The sequence below is a fragment of the Leguminivora glycinivorella genome, chromosome 5 (genome assembly GCF_023078275.1).
Source record: "Leguminivora glycinivorella isolate SPB_JAAS2020 chromosome 5, LegGlyc_1.1, whole genome shotgun sequence".
NCBI lineage: Eukaryota > Metazoa > Arthropoda > Insecta > Lepidoptera > Tortricidae > Leguminivora > Leguminivora glycinivorella.
This window is the reverse complement of record NC_062975.1, coordinates 17,477,634-17,500,105: the sequence shown is the minus strand read 5'-3', so window position 1 is coordinate 17,500,105 and position 22,472 is coordinate 17,477,634. Positions and strand designations below refer to the sequence as shown.

General features: G+C 42.9%; 1 protein-coding gene across 1 annotated transcript in view; it reads right to left on the bottom strand.

The window, feature by feature from the left end:
• Nucleotides 1-22,472, bottom strand: part of LOC125226628 (QRFP-like peptide receptor) — a 275,810-nt gene that overhangs the window by 178,987 nt on the left and 74,351 nt on the right. The gene's annotated exons all lie outside the window — the stretch shown is intronic.

Sequence of the window (22,472 nt, the reverse complement as noted above, 5' to 3'; positions counted from 1 at the left end):
TTTCAGAAAACCTACACTTATGAATATAAAAAATGTCACAGGAGTAAAGAGATAATGGCATTGAAGAGAGTTGACCAAACTTGTTGGCCATGTTATGGATGTATATTTTGTATAAATATAACTTGTTTGTGAAGCATCTAGTGGATGTGTTTTTCTTATGTCATATGCCAGATATATTGACGAAGTATGCGTTGTACATCTTGCCTATATCTTAGTAAGAAATAAACGTAAATATTGAATGTTTAAAACAGATAATTCACAGATTTTTGCTATAAGATTTTGTGAAATCATTTCAATACCATTTTTTTACCCATAACTTTCAATCAATGCTTTTCATCTACATCCATCTCAACCAGAATATATGATTCTTTCCTGTAAGAGTACATTCATAGGCAAGTGTGCAGACATCCTCCATGAGTGTCCAAAACGATTTTTTTTTTTGGGAATACATAGTACTGTAATCAATAGTATTTTCAAAAGCAACTCTGTACATGCCATCATCATCCTCCTTGCGTTATCCCGGCATTTGCCACGGCTCTTGGGATCCTGGGGTCCGCTTTTGACAACTAATCCCAAGATTTGCCGAAGACACTAGTTTTTACGAAAGCGACTGCCTTCTGACCTTCCAACCCGAAGGGTAAACTAGTACCTTTTTGGAATTAGTCCGGTTTCCTCGCGATGTTTTCCTTCACCGAAAAGCGACTGGCAAATATCAAATGACATTTCACACATAAATTCCGAAAAACTCATTGGTGCGAGCCGGGGTTCGAACCCGCGACCTCCGTAACGAAAGTCGCACGTGCTTACCGCTAGGCTACCAGCGCTTCCAACTCTGTACATGTCATATGAATAAGTAAATAGGAAAGTGTGAGTAGGTATTATTGTGCAATCATTCCAACTGTTCCTTCAGTCATTAACTCTGTTGATAAATGCCGTTGTCGCCCACAATAAACCGAGACTATCAATAATTTGGTTTAGAAACGATCAGCTCAATTTGCTGTTCTATAAATAAACGTATAATGCACGCGCGAGAATGACAGACTGGGATAAATATTCAATCAATTTAATATTTTCTTCCTGTTAAAATTAGATATTACGGTCGTGGAAGCAACCTTGACAGTGACATTGCACTTTAACGCACCCGGACAAGAGTTACAACTGTATACAAACTTAAGCTCATCTAATTATATACCTTAAATTCGTGTAATAAGGAATATATTCAGGATATTACACATTGCTTTGTTCAGGATCTAAGTACACAGGCGGTGTTGGCTCAGTTAAGACGTTAGATTGTCCTTTGTTTGCTAAAACACGTTTGCAAACAATACACAGGTTGTATATCATCACTATCATACATTATACTTAAGCGTTATACCTATATCGCTCATACAACAGTTACAGAAGATTGGAATATAAACGACTTATATTGACCGGGATATAGACCGTGATTACCTTTTTGATTTTTCTTGATCATGATGCATGCAACTGCGTCGAAATATCGGGGTGTAGGGGGGGGTAGCTACGCAGGTTCAGGTGTGCGATGCTGAGCTAGCAATGTCTATTCCCTCAAGTCTATCATACCACGTCCCCGTCGTCCATGACACTGCCGCCGCGGGTCATGGACGAACCCGTCTCACTTGTGGGACGGGTCGTACACCCTGGAAATGCTGGTGGTCGGTCGGGCGTCGCACATTTACATCTACCCCGGACCACCAGTAGCCAAGTATGAAGGCGAGGTCACAACCCGCAAGGACCTGAAAGCCCAAGCGGGTTGTGACAAACATTGGAGCATTCCGTACGACATGGCTAGTAATCTGACCTTGGTCTAATTGCTTGCCACGTCTCAGGGATCTCCCGGTTCCGCTTATGGTGTAGGTGACTTAAGCGGACTACACTCACCTACCTGCGCTTGTCCTGCGCAGTCGAACGCCGTGAGCCAGGATGCAGGAGTCCTGGGGGCCGAGGACTACAGGGGGTCGGGGTTAGTTATCCCCTTTAGACCAATATGCCCTTTTCGGTCTGAATTTCAGGCAAAACGGTTGCCCTGCAGCTGGCCACTGCAGGGTAATGGACACGCGTCCCGTACGGTCGAGGTGGTACGGTCCGCATGGCAAGGGGTGGGGAGGGGCGTCCTCTGGGAGGATGCCAGGGGCTCGGCCATGCTGAGGGGGCAAGGGCACGTGGACGCACTGGGGGAGATGGGATCGTCTCTCCCAGCCACGTGTCTGCAGCTCCTGATGTCGCGCATGAGTCTCACCTCTACACTCCTATACCTCTTGGGTAATCCTGGTGTCCTAAGTGACATCCCCAAAGGTGCGGGCTCCATGGAGGGTGGGAAGCCCGGGAGGTGAAAATTTAATACAAACTAAAAATGGAAAACACAAGATCCACAACCCTTACACTGGAGGGAGACGGCGCGGCTTCGGCTGCACCGGGTACCTCCCAACTACACAACACAACACAAGGAGATGGGGCGGTCTCGACAGCCCCTCCTCCTCAACACGCGCCTATAGGGAGGCTCACGCAACCCAAATAGGCGCTTCCACACACGGCGATGGGACTGTTCCTACAGCACCGCCACACAATACACACCAGGAGGGCGCTACTTCGGCAGCAGCCCCACACACTACACACCGTGGCGGCGCCGCCCCGGCACAGCCGCCACACAAGGGACAGTCCGCACCGGGTGGGAGGGCCTCTGGGAAACCAAAGACCCGTAAGCCCGGGGCGTGGACGCCCAAACACACAGGCTCGACACCACAGCGTGCTCAGCCCCTACTACCAACACCGGGGACATCAACGGGTGCCATTCCGACGGGGGGGAAACCCCCTGGATCGGGAAAGCGCACCCAGCCCCCACTTGTTTCGGCGGGGACATCCACGGGTGCCATTCCGAAGGGGGGGAAACCCCCTGGATCGGGAAAGTGTACCCAGCCCCCACTCGCTTCGGCAGGGACTTCCGCGGGTGCCATTCCTACGGGGAACATACCCTCCGTTATGGAAAAGTGTACCCGCCCCCTGCTCCCAACACCGGGGACATCGATGGCTATCGTTCCGATAGGAGGGAAACCCCCAAGCGCGGAACAGACCCCAGCGATGGCACCGGTCCTAGACCCCATCTCCGCCCAACTGGAGGCTGGTTGGACGCTCCACGTGTCCAGGAAGGAAAGGAAGCGGAAACCCGGTAAACGGGAAGTACCTCCTATTCCACAGCCCCCGCCTGCTGCAGCTCCGGCCAGGCCGAAGAAGCTCAGCAGGAAACAGCGGCGGAGACTGAAACAAGGCCTTACGGCCCAAAACGCCCCAGCGCCACAGCAAAGCGCCCCTGGGGAAGGTGAGGCGCAGGCTGCCGGCCGCGCCCCCCCCATGGGTAGAAGGGCAAAAGGAACAAGGACCGAAGGGGGGAGTAACCAGGAGGCCCGTTCATCTGCCAAGAGAGCTCGTCTGGATGAGACCACATCTCCCAGAAACGAGCCCAAGAGGCGGAGGACCGGACCAGGCGGAGTAACCCCCCGAGCGGATTACGCCGAGGCAGTGAAGGCCGACCTGCTGGTGGCGGTGACTAACGCCACCACGGGACACCTGAGCCAAGAGCAGTCGGATGAGGTCCAAAAACAGCTCCTAGGCCTAATGTCTATGGAGGCTAGACAGCCGACAGAAAACCTGCCCGCGGGCCCAATCTTCAGGGGCAAGCCGACCTACGGCGATGGATCCCTAAGGTTGTGGTGCGAGGACCAGGCTACACTGGATTGGCTGAGGCGCAGCGCGGCCACCATCACCCTCGACGACGGGGTGAAAGTGGTAATTAAGCGCCAGAGCGACATACCCAAACGTGTACGCTGCGGCATTCTGTTCCCGGGCGTCTATGATGACTTCGGTGAGGTAGGCCGATTTCTACGCTATCAGAACCCGTGGGCAGAAGTAGACCGCTGGCTTCTCAACCGGCGAGAGGTGCAGGGGACGGAAACGTTCGCTGTCGTCAGTGTGCCGGAGACAGTCGTACAGCCCCTGGTGGAACACGGGCGCCGGCTCGGCTTTATGCTGGGGTCGGTGTACGTGAAGTTCCAAGGACCACGGGGTAAATTCGGGAGCAACCGCCCTCTAAAACCATCGCCGTCACCAGCGGCGAAGATACCACACCCGCCGAGCCAATGGACATCGCCAAGCCAGTACCCGAGGACGTAGTCCCGGTACAAGAGATGAAGAGTCCGGCGCGTTCCCCAGCGGTCTCGGAGGAGGGCGAGGAAGTACTTCTTCGCAGCTCCTCGGAGAGTGAAGGGGAATGCGCTCAAGGGCTAAAAAAGTTGGCCATTGGCACGGAGGGAGGAGAACCGGTGTCGGGGGAGGAACCGATGTCGGAGGGGAGGGTGAACCGGCCCACGGAGCTCCCTTCGATAAGTGGTAAATTCCTCCAAGCCAACCTCCACCACAGCGAAACGGCAACGGCTCAGATCCGGAAGTGGTTGGAGGACAACACTACAGCCGTAATTCTGATCCAGGAGCCGTGGGTCAGAAGAGGCACCGTCTGCGGTCTCCGCAACCTAGGAGGTAAGCTAACAGTCTACGCGGGCCCGGATAACCCCGGGCCTGCATATACACAACTAATAACATACATGCGCATCCTCTAATGAGCTTCTGTTCTAGAGACCTGTGCGCCATAAAGCTGCACGGGGCGCAAAACTCCAGCCTGAAGGAGATGGTCGTGGCCTCCGTGTACATGCCGGAAGCGGATGACCCACCACCACACGACCTGACAAGGCTAGTCAATTACTGTGAAGAGGAGGGGCTAGAGCTCATCGTGGCAACCGACTCTAACGCACACCACCCCTATGGGGCATGACAACAGGTAATGAAAGAGGTAAGAAACTTGTCGAGTACCTGTTCACTACAAATCTCAATATTCTCAACACAGGTTCAGAACCTACATTCGTCAATAAACGAAGCAGGACAATTATTGACCTGACACTGGCGACTGAAGAAGCATCGAAATTCATCGCGGGCTGGCATGTGTCAAAGGAGATGTCTTGCTCGGACCACAGGTGGATTCGATTTGATATTCAGGTAGAGACAATCACAACAGTGCCTAGAAGGAATCCACGGAAGACGAACCGTGAACTCTACACACTGCGCCTGAACACAGCTCTGGCGCAGCAGGGAGATACCCACAAAATAGAGGGCACTGCGGTGATAGAAGAACAGGTAAGCATTTTCACGAACACAATTCTGGAATGCTATCATCAAACATGTCCCCTATCCACCCCACCGGCAACTAAAAGGAACAAAAACAAGAACAACTGGTGGGGGCCTGAACTGGAGAGACTCAGGGGTAAGATGAGGAGGCAATACAACAGAGCTATGAACACGTGCAATGACGAGGACTGGGATAACTACAGGTCCACGAAAGCCACGTACAAAAAACGCCTCAGATACAGAAGCACCAACTCGTGGCGTAAGTTCTGTACAGAAATCGAGAGCACAATGCAGGCTAACAGGGTAAGGAAGGTCCTCTCCAATAACTCCGCCATAACCTTAGGATCCCTGCGAAAGCCGGACAACTCCCTCACCACCTCGCCTGAAGAAGCGGAACTAGTTCTAGTGCGCACACACTTCCCGGATTGTGTGATCTCGCACATGACTAGTTGGGATGAGGTTGAGACCACTCCGACGGAGGACGAGTGGCAACAGACTGACGAGGTAATAAACCCGCAACGCACGCAATGGGCCATTAACAGCTTTGACTCCTTCAAATCACCGGGTAAGGACGAGATCTTCCCTGCTCTGCTTAAGTGGGGCGGGGAAGCACTCACTATAAAGCTAACCAACATCCTACGCGCCTGCTTGGCCCACACGTACGTGCCGAAACAATGGAGAGAGGTCAAAGTCATCTTCATACCAAAACCAGGTAAAAGCGACTACTCGGATCCGAAAGCATTTAGGCCCATCAGCCTAACCTCTTTTTTGCTGAAAACACTGGAGAGGTTGTGCGACAGGTATCTGAGAGAGAGGGTGCTAAACATCGTGCCCCTTCACCCTAATCAACATGCCTACAGCCCTGGCAAATCTACGGAATCAGCACTCCACGCAGTGGTGAGCAAGATTGAAGTAGCGATCAAAAGCAGGTCCATGTGCCTAGGAACCTTCATAGACATAGAAGGGGCCTTCGACAAGACCAGATTCAGCAGCATAACTGCAGCACTAGTGAGACATGGAGTAAGTACAATCATGACCACATGGATAAATAGCATGCTGAGCCAAAGGGTCATCACACTCGGGACAGGCGAGGCACAACAAGCACTAGTGGCAAAAGGATGCCCTCAGGTGGCGTCCTCTCACCACTGTTATGGAATCTAGTGGTGAACGACCTGATCTCCACACTAAACAACAATCACTACTACACGATCGGCTACGCTGACGACATAGTGATACTAACGAGCGGCAACCACACAGGTACAGTATGTGATGTCACACGCTCCGCACTTGCCATCGTGGAACGCTGGTGCGCCGACAACGAACTCACCGTCAATCCTAACAAGACTGAGCTGGTAATGTTCACCAACAAACGCAACTTGGGGAACTTTCGCCTTCCCAGGCTGTTCAATACAGAACTCCAATTATCAACAGAGGTAAAGTATCTAGGGGTAGTACTTGACAATAAACTAAATTGGAGTAACCACCTAAACAGTAAGATAGAAAAAGCTACAGTCGTATTCTGGCAATGCCGTAGAATGGTAGGCAGAACCTGGGGACTAACCCCTAATATAACTCTATGGCTTTACCAGGCAGTAATCCGACCAATAATAAGCTACGGTGCTATAGTATGGTGGCCACGCACCAATTTATCCACTGTTGAAGCTAAACTACAACGACTTCAGAGGTTGGCCTGTATGGCGACCACGGGCTGCATGAGAACCACTCCAACCGCGGCCTTGGAAGCCATCCTAGGCCTGCCGCCGCTGCACCTCCACATACAACAAGAAGCGCTAGCTGCGGCGGTACGTCTAAAAAGTCCAATCTCTGGAGACCACCTAGGGTACCTCACACCGAAATCCTCTATGAGGCGATAGGTAAGGCACCGCTAATAGAGGCGGTAACCGATAAGATACCGAAGCAATTCGTCTTCGACAAGAAATACAAAATACAATTACACGAAGAACCCCGTGAAGGACTTAACCCAAGGGAGCTGAGAATCTTCACGGATGGATCAAAAACAAGGTCAGGCACTGGCTCTGGAGTATTCTCAGAGGACCTCAACATACACATCTCGACACCACTAGGTGCCCACAACACAGTCTTCCAGGCAGAATGTATGGGCATCATAATGGCAGCACATGCGATCGTCTCAAGGGAGGTACGTGACTACCCCATCCGTATACTCTCCGATAGTAGGTCAGTACTACAAGCTCTACAAAGTTATACCTTTACTTCAGGGCTAATCTACGAATGTCACAGAACTCTGACAGAGGTATGCACCACCAACAGCGTAACTCTTCAGTGGATTAAAGGACACAGCAACTCGCGAGGTAACGATGGAGCCGACATCCTAGCGCGTAGAGGCTCCGAAATGAAGGTGGCAGGACCGGAGCCCATACTACCATTACCTTATGCTTGGCTTCGAAACATGCTGCGTTACAACACCAAGGTAAAACACCAACAATACTGGTCTAACCTAGGCACCTGCAGACAGGCAAAGGAAGCACTCCCGACAATCACCCCCGGATTGTCAAAAAAGGTGAGGCAACTAAAAAGGCCACAGCTCCGACTTTTAGTGGGGGCCATAACTGGCCATGCCCCTTTCAACAAACACTTATTCACCCTGGGTGTTACAGACAGCCCCCTCTGCAGAGCGTGCACGGAGGCAGAGGAAACAGCCGCTCACGTCATTCTCGAATGTCCAGGGGTGGCAGAATACCGGGCACAACACCTCGGGTCGCCGGGGTGTCTCCCAGAAGTCGTCGGCAACATAAAGGGTCTGCTAGGCTTTCTGGTAGAGCTGGGTTGGCAGGAATAGTGCCGCAACCCATCACGCAAAATAGGCGCAAATTATGACGTCGAGTTGCGGAAACCGAGCCCGCGTATACCTATAACCTATAACCTATATCGGGAGCTCGATAAAAATCAAAAAAGGTAATCACGGTCTATATCCCGGTCAATATAAGTCTAATGAAAATAACCGTGAATCATTCAAAACTCCGATTGCTATTTGTTTTAAACGGGGCAAGGTTATTGTTATTGTTCCATTTAGGACTACAGGAGTGGAGTAAGTGATGTGTGTCTAGACAGACACATTAGACTAATAAGTTGAATATTTAAGTTCATTAGGGCGCTTCCTAATACACCCGAAGGGCTAACTGGTCAAAAAGGGAGCTCTGCGTAGCGTATTGAGGCTCCTTTGATCAGGAAACGAGAAAATGATTTTCACGTTTCCCGATGTGACTAGGAATTTCATGATCTATCGGATATTACGTCGCTTGACCGACATTTCGAAGACATGTACGATTTTTTTTTGTGTAATCATTGCAGAAAAACAAGTAAACCAACTTTTTTATAAAGTCTAGTTTACCCTTCGGGTTGGAAGGTCAGATGGCAGTCGCTTTCGTAAAAACTAGTGCCTACATCAAATCTTGGGATTAGTTGTCAAAGCGGACCCCAGGCTCTCACGAGCCGTGGCAAATGCCGGGAAACACGCGAAAACCGAGATTTTCGTAATGAAAAAAAAAACTATTCATTTCGATTAAATAACTAGTACCTATCTCAATGGCTTTTAGTGAGATTAGTACTTTCAGTATTTATTCGCATAGATTGTAAGGTTCGGGTGCCCTTGGTATGTCGAACAAATCGGTTGTAATTTAAATTTGGAACTTGTACAATGTAGGTACAGTCTCTGTCACAGAACGGAATGTTTGATCGAGTTCTATCGCAAGTTAGTGGTAGGTGGTAGGCAACAAGATACGGGATTTGATTTTATTTTGCTTGTACAAGGAAAAAATAAGCGCATAAAAACTATATTTTCATAGATACATGACAGTAGTTTTAAATGTCATTTTTAATTTTTACTTTGTTCGTACCTACTTCCATTTCTGTGGAAATAGTTGACACCACAGGCTAACATTATTTGCAAAACAAAGTATACATCAGCTACCAAACAGTATAAAAACACAGTTCTACGTCAAACGCATAAAAGAAGAACAGTCTGTGTCCATGCACTTTCGTAACGTCACTCAAATCTTGTTTGAAGCTTTTAACCACTCGACTCAAACGATAGGAGCAACAGTTTGTATGATACCAGGGGCGGCTCACTCTGCGATTCTATCGCCGCGCTAGAAGTACATGCCGGCGGCCGCGAGTTCGCGGCCTAATCAGGGGTTGCGCGTGTTCTCACGAAACGCACGTTCGCACTTTCTAATGTTACTTTACGTCGCGAGTTTTTTTTAAGGTTCATATGCGATGTCCGCGTGTGGAATGGCTAATAATGCTTAGTTAAATAGATATCATGAATAAAATAAATACCATAGGACATGTTTACACAGATCTACTATTGATTGAGTCCCCCGAAAAGATTCAATAAGGCTTGTGATGTTGGAACTTAAACAAAAATATATAAATACCATATATATATACCTAGAAAGTACCCAAGACTTGAATATAATAGTATAACATTTTATCTGAGTATTAAATCGTTTTAATCCGTAGGCAACCCTATCGCCGGGCGTCGCGCACGTGCGGCTCGTTTCTTTGTTAGAATTTTGTAGGTATTTAAAAAGGCGGCATGTCGTGAACATCAAAGCAGTGGGCCTTCTGTACTTGTACTATTATATATTCTGTGATGATACGACATCTACCTTAGGCTCATATTGTTATCGTAACTAGCATGCTCTGTCGCGGCAATAATGAAGAGCAATAGTGAGAGCTAGCTACGATAACGTTAATTATGATCGTACGCGATTTTAACGTTGGCTAAGTATCCAGGTATCTCCTGGAATTTCTGGAGGAATAACCTTCGGAAACTGAGTAATATTTGAAGAGTGTCTTTTCAAAAGGACTTATTTCTATTATATAAGTCAACAGAGGTTATTTTTATCCATGTCTTCCTAGAGAAATAACCCTTTTTGGCTTATAGAAATCAGTCATTTTGAAAAGACACTCCTCATTTATGATCAACGAATTTTAAAAATATGTTTAAATAATATGTAAGTAAAATAAAAAGTTTCCATTTATTTGCACATTCGAGATACACCCAGTAATCCACAATTCTTTCCCATAATTCCATTTTAAATAAACATCACCATATCAATATATCACCATATCAACCGAGAGCTAGCCCCATAAAATGGCATATGATGAGATTGATGAGCCACGTTAGGGGTTATGCCTGAATCTGGATGCAAGTCGTCTAAGCGGAGCGCGGTGAGCCAAATCAAAGCTGTTTATAAAATTGTTGGAGCTAAAGGAGCGTCATGTCAGTTGCGGATCTAGCCTTTTTTCGAGGGGGGGGGGGGCGGATCAAATGAAATGTGGCGAATTTGGCACCCCTCTTGAACTTCGCGCCTGGGGCAAGAGCCCCGCGGTTGGCTCCCTCCTAGATCCGGGCCTGCGTTATGTCCAAATTAATTACTAGCCCCCCCCCCCCCCCCGGCTTCGCACGGAGAATTAGAGTAAGTTTTTCTTAAAAGTAAGACATTGCCATCGCAGACCTCCGCCGATTACAACTGCGATAATATAAATAAGCATAGTAGAGCAAACTATCTAGACAAGTTTCGTTATCCCACGATCATATAAATCATTTTTCGGGGCTAGCTCTTAGTGTAGTATATAATATATCAACGTGTTTATTGCTAACATGTGTTTGCGGATCCATGTTTGAGGGCTCGTTGCCGAGAGAGGCACTTATGTTTCCACGAGGGATTGTTCTTTGCTCAAAGTAGGCTACGATAAAACCGGAATCCCTCTCACAATGTAAGCAGCAATTTGGGGCAGTTGGACTAGGGATTTAGATTTATTACCGACATTTATAAAAATGAAATACAAATTTCTGTTGAATTTTTTTTTATAAATGGGCTTACTGTTGGTCACAGACTAGCAAACGGCAGAGACGTGGCCTACGATGGAGTGAGCTCGCCCCGAAGGTACCTGTTCACTCTTGATTTGAAGGTTGCCGGGTTATATGAGCTCGGAAATATAGCCGCCGGCAAAGAATTCTACTCCTTGGCTTGGCAGTGCGCATAAGAAAAGAAGAAGCAAAGCGCTTCGTGCGAATTCGCGGAATACCAAGTAAGGATGGAAACCGGCCGTGCGTCTAAGAGTCCGATGGTAGAATGGGGATGGTGGAATAAGCTCTTTGTAGCTACAACACCAGTCTGTCGGTGTTTTACAGGTTGCACTTCGGGGAGTGCGCTCAAGAGCTTTGAGCGCGACGGCGACTTTCCGCCGAAGAATTTTGCGGAAGAGCTCGAGAGTGCGGTATCTTAGGGTTGGGATTGTGCATGTAACATGAATTGAAGTTGCATGCGATCATAGACTGCTTATCATCTTGTTGTAAGCCACAAGCTTGCTTGCAAAAAAAAAACTTTACAGCGTGTTTTTAGGGTTCCGTACCAAAAAGGTACAACAGGAACCCTTATGGTGCGACTCTGTCCGTCTGTCTGTCCGTCTGTCACATTCCTAAATATCTCGAGAACTACTAATGCTATCAACTTGAAATTTGGAATAGTTGTGAACATTGTAAACCTCTACAAATAGAAAGTATAATTTTTTTAAATATATTAATTTTAATTGTAGAAAATGGCCAAAATGAAAGGGGGCAAACTGTAAATTTCAAGTTACTAGGTCAAGTGGGGTATCGTTGGAAAGAGCTCAAATTGAACGTAAATAAGCTATGTTTTATAATTTTTTTGTTGAGGAAAAAAAAGAATTTTGATGGAAAATGTAAAAAAAAATACCGTTCCCCCCCCTTATCTCCTCAGTTTACCAACGAAAAATTATGAAAATTTCAGTAAACATTGGTTTTATGATATATATTACAGGAAAAATATAATCGTGTTTGTATTTTGAATACTTTTTTTTTAATTCACAAAAAACTTTTCAGATTTTTACTTTCAATTTACCCGCCCTTGCGGATGTATATCGTACTTCAAATTAATACGAGATGTTACGTAAACCATCTTCTGTCCAATAAAGTAAAAACTGTTTAAATCGGTTAACATTATAAAGAATTATCCCTGAAAAACCAGGTCGCACAAATTAGTTAGCAAATTGACCGGGAGATGGCGCTATACACTATAATACTCATTAGTGCCTATACTTTTGTCTTCTAGTCAAGTCATTAGAGTTATATGAAAATATGAGATTATTTTTACTAGGTAGTTTGAAAGAAAGTTTGTACGGAACCCTCGGTGGGCGAGTCCGACTCGCACTTGGCCGGTTTTTTTATTATTTCCGTAAAATTCGACAAGTTGTTGGCTCATTAACAAAAACTAGCCGCTCTTTATTAAATTCGAAAATTTGAATGTGACAAGATCTTATAAGAGCGACATAAAAGTTAAACGTCAAATAAATAATATAAAGATAGTTAAGTGAAATGAATTTAATAAAATACTCTTATACTCATCTTAAAACGCTTATTTAGTATAGTTTACCTTCCTTACACATTTTTTGCATAATTTAATGTCTCCATAGGTATAAAGTGATTACCTAGGTATATGTAGTTCGTACCATTTTCGTCTTATTTACGATATATTAAAATTATATTATTAGAGACACTCCATAGAAAATCCTATCAATAAAGCAATAACGCAGGTGTTCTGTGGACAGAAATAGCTCCCATCCATAAAAGAAAGTTATGTGACGTAGTTTTCCAAATGTCACCACAAAGGAATTGATGGGAGCATCTTTTATTATTAATATCGGCCGAGACAATAGTATTCCATGTTACTAAACATGTTTCATTCAGAACTTTGTTAATAATTAACGGAAACACATTAAATAAAACTATGAAAACGGATGAAATCGCGTATAATGCATTTACAATAGGTATGATGTACCGACGTTTCGAAACCTTTGCAGCGTTCATGGTCACCCGTGGTTTTCATAGTTTTATTTCATGAGTAACTATCATGAGATGAGTTGTAGCGACCTTGGAGTCGTAGTAATCGTAGCGATCTAGTATTCAGAAATATATAAACAGTAGGATTTTCGAAAAAAACCCAGATGAGATAAAATAGGCGTTTATAAACTCACTATGCAGGGCTTAAGCCAAAGTAACAACCGTTGACACTACGACGTAATCGAAACGCAACTGGCTCTATCGCGACAATATAGAAGAGCTATAGATATACTACTCGAAACGTACGCGATTTCAACGTTAGTTGGGTACCCATCCGGCCTAGCCGAAATGACAATTAAATAGTACACATTAAGCGCCGATCGAAAGGACTGTGTTTCGATACGGAAGAGCTCTATCGCGCCAATACAGAAGAGAAATAAAGATAGCTACACTGAGAGAAAATACAACCAGTTTTCATGTTCGTTCAACAAGTTTTTTGGTTAAAATAGCGCCTACGTGCTCTTTGGTTCAAACAACAAGCTACTTGTCATTTGAATCGGCAATATATTTGAATCAACAAGTCGATTTTATAAAAACAACCTGATACATATTGTTTTAAACATACGTTTCCCTGATTCAAACGGATAAACCGCAACAAGTTGAACTTGTTAAATTCACAATGCAAATTTCTCTCAGTGTACGATAACGATATTATCGTTAGCGTTTGTGCATTTGACTACGTAGTTACCCTGTATTGTTAAACTCAAAGTGACAAGTATAAAGCATAAACCACTAATCTCATGTAATCCAAACAGCAGAATGCTGGCAAATCTTGTTCGCATCTCCACAAAGGTGCCATTGAAACGTCTCAACAAATCACTTCGTGTTGTGATTTATTACGTTTATACGTTTCATACAACAAAGACGGTAATGATTGAGCGCGTGAAAAATACACAGAGTTGTAGGACTAGGTAATAGTGTATGAGATTGATGATGTGGCTGTACGCTCGATCTGGGACTTAAGATGCGTCAAAATTAGCTGTAGGTAGGTACAGTCAGCGACAACGATATTGATATGAATACAGCCAAAGTGCTAAAATAATATATGTTCGCAATTGACCTTGCATCAAGGTAGTCTTCATTTTTTTTGCTGACTGCAAATATGGATTGGATATGGTCATATTCGAAAATGAATAGTAGATATAACTTTTTACAGAACCACAGACAGAACATATAAATATTTTACGTTAAATAGAATATAAACTAGATGGCCGTTAATATTAATAATAGTATGCCCAAGGCACTGCTATTTATTACACTTCAATTACTTATATAAGAATTACCTGAATACACTATTCATATAAAAGTGCTAATGGGTCGGCAACGCGCATGTGACACCCCTTGAGTTGCAGGCGTCCATAGGTTACGGTGACCGTTGTCCATCAGGCGGACCGTATACCTGTTTGACACCGACGTAGTATAAAAAAGTGCCCATTGTTCTCATAGGTACATTGACAAAAATCCTCTACCTATACCTATTACATTCTTCTTGACCGCTGCAAACCAGCCAGGACTTTGAATGAAGGTAAAAATTAATTAAATTTTACCTCATTAGGCCCGCTTAATAAGCCGTTAGGTCTAATTAGGCAGAAGGACGCAAAAACATAAAGTTCCGGGTTAAATGCCGATAAATTCCGAAAACACAACTTTCGCGATACCTATTTCAGCAATTCCGGTCAACTTTGTACAATGCCACGTCAGCAAATTTTTTAATTGATCCTATTTTGTTACCAACATTTAGTAATATAATTCGACTTTCGTAAGATATATACAGGATAATTGTTATAATTAAGAAAATATAGATACTAGAGAACCTTAAATGATCGAAAAAAACTTAATAAAATCTCAATTCATCAACAAAATCTTGGTAATGAAAAAAAATAGGAATTAATAAAAACAAATTTAACTTTTGCACTTTGTTTGCGTGATTAATTTTTGTACAAAGTTGACGGGAATTGCTGATCTAACTGTATAAAAAACGACGAAATAGCATTTTGTAATAAGTAACACATGTAATATTATATTTATTAAAATTTATCGCCACTTATTTCGAAATCCCTCTATTATTGTGTAATATTTTAATCTTAATAAATAAAATTGACTTGTTATTTCTCAGTACAGATGGTGTTTTTTTACGCACTAGTGCGAGAAGTGGTTCATTATCAGGTCGAAACTTTGGATGGCCATCTGTACTGAAAAACGTCGTACGATACACGTGCGAAAAGGAAATTCGTAATTAAAGTCGATTTAAAACACTCCCTTCGGTCGTGTTTTAATTTATCGCCACTCGTTTCGAACTTCCATTTTTACGCACTTGTATCGTAATGTACTATTATGATTACATAATACTTTATACCAACACAATGATTAGGTATTTGTTATTTTATTTTTGCTATAGGTGCGTAACATATATTAATATCATATTATACCTAATAACCCCATTGTTCATAAACGTTCACTAAAGTTATCAAGCCGATAAAGTTCGTTTGTCCCTTTCTATCACACCAATACGTCGGAAAGGGACAAAAGAACTTTATCGGCTTGATAAATTTAGTAAACGTTTATGAATAAGGGGGTAAATATATACCAACTTACTTATTATAAGTAATGAAATATACCGACAAAATCCTTCTCTGGACTAATTTCACGTCCCCTAGGTTACTTGGTCAGACGGCTGCGCGTCAAGCGAAGCTAATTTTATGTAGGTAGCCTAATACAATTTTGTTGACCCAAATATATTTAGGGTAAATACGTTAAAAGCAGGTTTTTATAAGTTATTTATAATAAACCGGCCAAGTGTGAGTCGGACTCGCCCACCGAGGGTTCCGTATCCGTACAAACTTACAAGAGTTAAATAATCTCATGTATCTCATAAGTATAACTTTAAAGATTTGACTATAATTACCTACTTATATAGGTACAGTGCCATCTCTCGGTGATTTCCCTAACTAATTTGCGCGACCTGTTTAGTATGTTAGTTTTTCAGGGATAATTCTTTAACTTCTGGAAATAGGGCTCAAAGGCGTATACGTTTTTTTAATCGTAGCTAAGTAACGCTACCTATTAATCAATTTTATACGTCCGTCCGTCCGTCCGTCCGTCCGCGGATAATCTCCGCAACCGTTAGCACTAGAAAGCTGAAATTTGGTACTAATATGTATATCAATTACGCCGACAAAGTGCAAAAATAAAAAATGGAAAAAAATGTTTTATTAGGGTACCCCCTACATGTAAAGTGGGGGCTGATATTTTTTTTCATTCCAACCCCAACGTGTGATATATTGTTGGATAGGTATTTAAAAATGAATAAGGGTTTACTAAGATCGTTTTTTGATAATATTAATATTTTCGGAAATAATCGCTCCTAAAGGAAAAAAAGTGCGTCCCCCCCCCCTCTAACTTTTGAACCATATGTTTAAAAAATATGAAAAAAATCACAAAAGTAGAACTTTATAAAGACTTTCTAGGAAAATTGTTTTGAACTTGATAGGTTCAGTAGTTTTTGAGAAAAATACGGAAAACTACGGAACCCTACACTGAGCGTGGCCCGACACGCTCTTGGCCGTTTTTTAAATGTCAAAAGGGCAAACTGAAAAGCAATTGGGTACAAAGATGTCGGTCTTTTAGATTGCATAGGTATTCATTGAGTATGAGTTTTTAGGGTTCCGTAGTCAACTAGGAACCCTTATAGTTTCGCCATGTCTGTCTGTCTGTCCGTCCGTCCGTCCGTCCGTCCGTCCGTCCGTCCGTCCGTCCGTCCGTCCGTCCGTCCGTCCGTCCGTCCGTCCGTCCGTCCGTCCGTCCGTCCGTCCGTCCGTCCGTCCGTCCGTCCGTCCTCGGATAATCTCAGTAACCGTTAGCACTAGAAAGCTGAAATTTGGTATCAATATGTATATCAATCACGCCAACAAAGTGCAAAAATAAAAAATGGAAAAAAATGTTTTATTAGGGTACCCCCCCTACATGTAAAGTGGGGGCTGATATTTTTTTCATTGAAAAAAATCACAAAAATAGAACTTTATAAGGGCTTTCTAGGAAAATTGTTTCGAACTTAATAGGTTTAGTAGTTTTTGAGAAAAATACGGAAAACTACGGAACCCTACACTGAGCGTGGCCCGACACGCTCTTGGCCGGTTTTAAGTGACGATTCATTGTTAGAAGGGAATCCATAAAACAGCGTTTATGAGATAAGTAGGTAATATATTATATTAAAAATGAAAATTTAAATCGTAATAACATAAAATCATAATAATTATAATTCATTTAAATTGTGACTGAGATTAATAAATTAGCCTACATTAAGTTTGTATAATATTTTCATATTGGCAATTATTGAATATGTATACTTATATAATTATTAATTTTGTACTCCCTCTGACATGTTATTAATATTACATCAAAACGCATGAATTAGAAATTGTATAAGTAGGTAATATGTAGACTAGTATATAAGTAAGTACCTCATAAGTACTAACACACGATCAGTTTCGACCAAGTAACAGACTCGAAAGCAGCGCGTGTTTTTCGCACTAAAAAATTGGAAAAGGGTATTTTGATGCCTTAAAGATGTCCACCTGTAGTGTGAAATGGTGTGGAAAGGTAACAAGAAGCTCAAATATTCATTACATTCCACAAATAAGTCATATTTATAATTTATTCAGAGCCGGCATAGGTCAACTTACATTGGCCACTTACGCGTCAGTAGAGGGACAGTCATACTTCTGTCCCTTTTCATCTGGCGCGACTGCCCGCCGTCCTTGAAACGGCCAATCACAGCGCGCTTAACACATTCCCCGCCCGCTCCTCGCACCCCAAACACTGGTGACTCGTATCGCGAACAAAATATACAAGATTTCTACTCTATAGGAGGTTCTCTGTGTACTAACATTATGCGCCCTACCCGGGTGTCATGTACTGACTACCTCAAACTAACACCTTCTGTAATGCACATGACTTTAATGTTAAATAAATGAAATGAAATGAAATAAATGTAATTCTAAACCTATATGTAATGTGGTAACGGATTAAGAATTTCCCCACCCCTTTCCCCGTGGTGGGTGTAGTTAATAAAAGTTGACTGTGGCATATATGGGTATATTTTTTGTGTGCTGAGCAAGCACGTAAGCAACCTATCATTGAAAAATAAAAAAATATTTTTTCTACTCGTCGACTTTAATCTGTCAATTCGGACACCACAGAAGGCCCACTGCTTTGATGTTCAAGAAATGCCGCCTTTTTAAATGCCTACAAAATTCTAACAAAGAAACGAGCCGCACGTGCTCAGCGTCGGACGATAGGGTTGCCTATGGTTTAAAACGAATTAATACTCAAACAAAATGTTATACTATTATATTCAAGTCTTGGGTACTTTCTAGGTCTATACAGTATTTATATATTTTTGTTTAAGTCCCAACATCAAAAGCCTTACTGAACTTTTCCGTGGGACTTAATCAATAGTAGATCTATGTAAAATTGTCCTATTTTATTCATGACGTTTATTTAACTAAGCATTATTAGCCATTCCACACGCGGACGTCGCATATGAACCTTAAAAAATAAATCGCGACATAAAGTAACAATAGAAAATGCGAACGAGCGTTCCGTGAGAACGCGCGTCACCCCTGATTAGGCCGCGAACTCGCGGCCGCCAGCATGTACTTGTAGCGCGGCGATAGAATCGCGGAGTGAGCCGCCCCTGGTAACACTGAAACTTTATGCAGTGTCACGTTAAGCTAGCTTTTAAGTATCTAAATGTAAATATGCTTAGTCTTCATTTCAATCCTTCTTGATCGTCTCTTAAAAGTCAAGACCATAGGATAAACCGGTCTGAAGACTTTATCTTCTAGTATCCTTTTGTCTTACAATTCAATGAATATAAATTATGCCTAAAGTAGGCAAGTTAAAATAAACAAAGTACCTAATAAACAAGATACTAAAGACTCATGAAACCTGTCTCAACTGCCAGTCTTTAAGTTATTTGCAATTTCATAAAGCCCTATTGTTGCTTGAAACGGAAAACGATATCCGGTGTTTGAACAAAGAAATAAATTTCATCAGAGTAACTATTATATTTCTTACTAGAAACGGCTGACTAACTGTGTATAAATATACGGATGATTTCATTTGTCAAATAATGCCAATTAAATTCGTAGGAGCTGGCTTCGACGCTCAGCCGTGTTAACGAGCCAGCGTCCAGAAACGTCGTTCAAGCACATGACAAGCGCCACTAGTTTGTAGTACAGGGTACCTAGCAAACATCGCCATCTTAGGGACCGTCCCCACTCAGGCGTCGCGTGTCTCGCGACGCGGAACGGACGTCTCCCCCACGCCGCCGCCACGCCGCCTGGGGCGCGTCTTACGTCCTTCCTATACAAAATGTACTGAGGAGACGTTTTTTGAATTACATTCAGGCGGCGTGGCAGAGACGTCCGTTCCGCTCCGCGAGACACGCGACGCCTGAGTGGGGACGGTCCCTTACGCTTCGTAAACGTATTGTAGCTAGTGCTCTTTTGTAGTAGCGCGTCAGAGCCAGACTACATTTCGATCGCGACGTACCGTCAACGATTGTCACTTCGGCTAGGCTGCAATCGCCAATTGATGTATTCATATTCATTTATTTTCATATTAATATTCATTTATTTGCTTTTGTGGGTTTACAATTGATCTTACAACTAGACATCAGTGCGTATGTCAGATTTGCCCGCTGTTCAGAAGCCCAAGTTTAGAAGTTGTTATCCAATTTTTTAGGAAAGGAACCCTAGGCTCAATCAAATCACAACACATCTGTTTCGAGTAAATTATTTCTTAAAGAATAGTCAGAATGAGAACGATAGACCATATCAAAGTTTCATTCTAACATGAGGATGTAATTCAAAGTATAGCGATAAGTAGATAATTTTTATCCGCGGATAAAAATGTATTTGCGCCAGCGAGAACCAAGAAATACTGACAAGTCATAATATTCAAACTCACATTTGGTGACGAAAATTAAAAATATACTTTCATAATTTAATCACCTTAAAAATTTCCAATTTGCAAAATTATCAAAGCAGGCCTTGTCAGGTTTCTAACCACAAATGCAAATTAGCAACATGCCTCGTCCGAAACAAACCATCATCATCATGATATCCGCAACATGCCTCGTCATTTGTAAATAAACCGGGGTGGCTTTAAAATGCAGGGGCGACTTTGAAAATTTCGTTTTAAAGTCATACTGTAAGTAAATTCGCGATTTTCTATGGTACATTTACAAGAATATTTATTGATCTAACTAGTTATATGAACAGTTTCAGTAAATAATGAATAATGTTAATTTTAAAGCCGTTCAAATACCATCAAAGTAACCCCAAAATTTCCTAAAGTCACCCCGGTTGACGTAATAATTTAAGCTAAGTAAAACCCTCACGAATCGTACCCGGCTCAAATGTCCACAATGGTAGCGTTTCCGCGTTGAATTTAATAGCCAATGAAACGATTATTTTTTTTTTGCGATAGGAAGCAAACGAACAGACGGCTCGCCTGATGACAAGGGATCAGTGCCACCCATGGACAGCCGAAACACCAGTGTTGTGTGTGTTGGTGGTGCGTTGCCGGCCTTTAAGATGGCTGTACACTATTTTCCTGAAAGTTTGAAGGTCGTACCGGTCCGGAAATACCGCACGCGATAGTTCATAGTGTAGCCACAACTCGGACACTGGCGATTAAAATACGCGCACACAGTCTAAGCTCGTAGGTGAACGCGTACTATGCATGAGTGAAATATGACAGGTCGACTGCGTTTTTGACAGGCGGTAACTGTGAGGTAACCGAGAGCACTTTCAGCGGTGAGCGGGAATACTGTACGACAGTACTCTTTGACTGTGGTGACTGTCAGAAATGGAGAAACGCACAGTTGAGGACTGTCATTCAGCTATCTAAAAGATGGAGATGGAAATGTTGTCACGTAGGGCGATGGTAGAAAGAAGTGGCGAGAAAGAAATGTAAGTTTGAATTTATTTATTTCTATTCTTCTTATATTTCTTCCTAGCGCGTAGTGACCCTGCCTGCTACGCCGCGGTCCCGGGTTCAAATCCCGGTAAGGGCATTTATTTGTGTGATGAGCACAGATATTTGTTCCTTAGCCATGGATGTTTACTATGTAAGTATATAAGTATTTGTATCCATACTAATATTATAAATGGGAAAGTGTGTGTGTCTGTGTGTTTGTCCGACTTTCACGGCAAAACGGAGCGACGAATTGACGTGAATCCATATCTTTATTAAATGGCCTCAGACTTAGAATTTGTTTAATACCTAATTGAGCTGAAATAGAAACCGGAATTTCGGCAGTATTTAATAGACAGTATCAGATTTTCTGAAATTGTATATTGAGACGAAATGAAGCAAAATAAACTTGTTGATACGTCGCGATTTGCCGCAGGGGATCTGGGGATCGATTTTTGAATTTCGAACGCACGAATTCGCCGTTCGAAAGTCTGTGGAAAACGACGTAATGCTATTTTTGAAAAAGGACGACTAGTAATTTTAAAACTAGTAGTAATTACCACTCGTTTTCGATTCTGTTAGTAGAATTGAAATCGCTAGTAGTGGAGTTATTATTGAACGAATCACGAAATCGAATGGCCGAGATAGCGAGATTCAAAAATCGGCCCCCTGGATAGGATTCTGATTTGACGATGTGTAATAATTTTGATCAGACCTCTTGGATCTCCCATCCAAAATGTACTTCACATTAATCAACCGGCCAGTTCACCACATTACACAATAATCCTTTGTCAAACGCGACCGTATACGGTAACATCTGGGAACATGTAAACCTTTTTTTTTCTTTCGCTTCTTTCTACTTCAACTAGGTACCTATATGTGTATGCTGGTACTATTTGTAGCTAATTTAGCGTCGTATATTTATGTTTTTTTTTTCTTAGCCTATTTGAGTGTCCCACTGCTGGGCAAAGGCCGCTCCCCTGGCTCTCCATCTATGCTTATTAAATCAACAAAAGTGTAAATAAATTACATTTAATTGGGTTTCTCCCTCCCCAAACTACTTATAACTTAACTATACCTACTCAAAATAAAATAAATGGATCATTTTATATGGAAATTAGAAGGTAAACCCAAAAGGATCCCTATCTAAATATCCCTTATTTTTGTAGTAAATGATTTGAAAAAGGTCTAGGTATGAATAATATTCAGGAGGCTCAACGCAATCCGTAACGCAATTTTAAGTTTCTGATTTATAGTACCGAATTAAGGCTTATTTCCATATGGCGTAATATTGAGCAGTTAAATCGTTAGTGTAAACATGTATCAATCTTATGTTATAGCAGATATAAAAGTCAGAACGCTCTCGACAAAATGATGTTTATCAAAATGA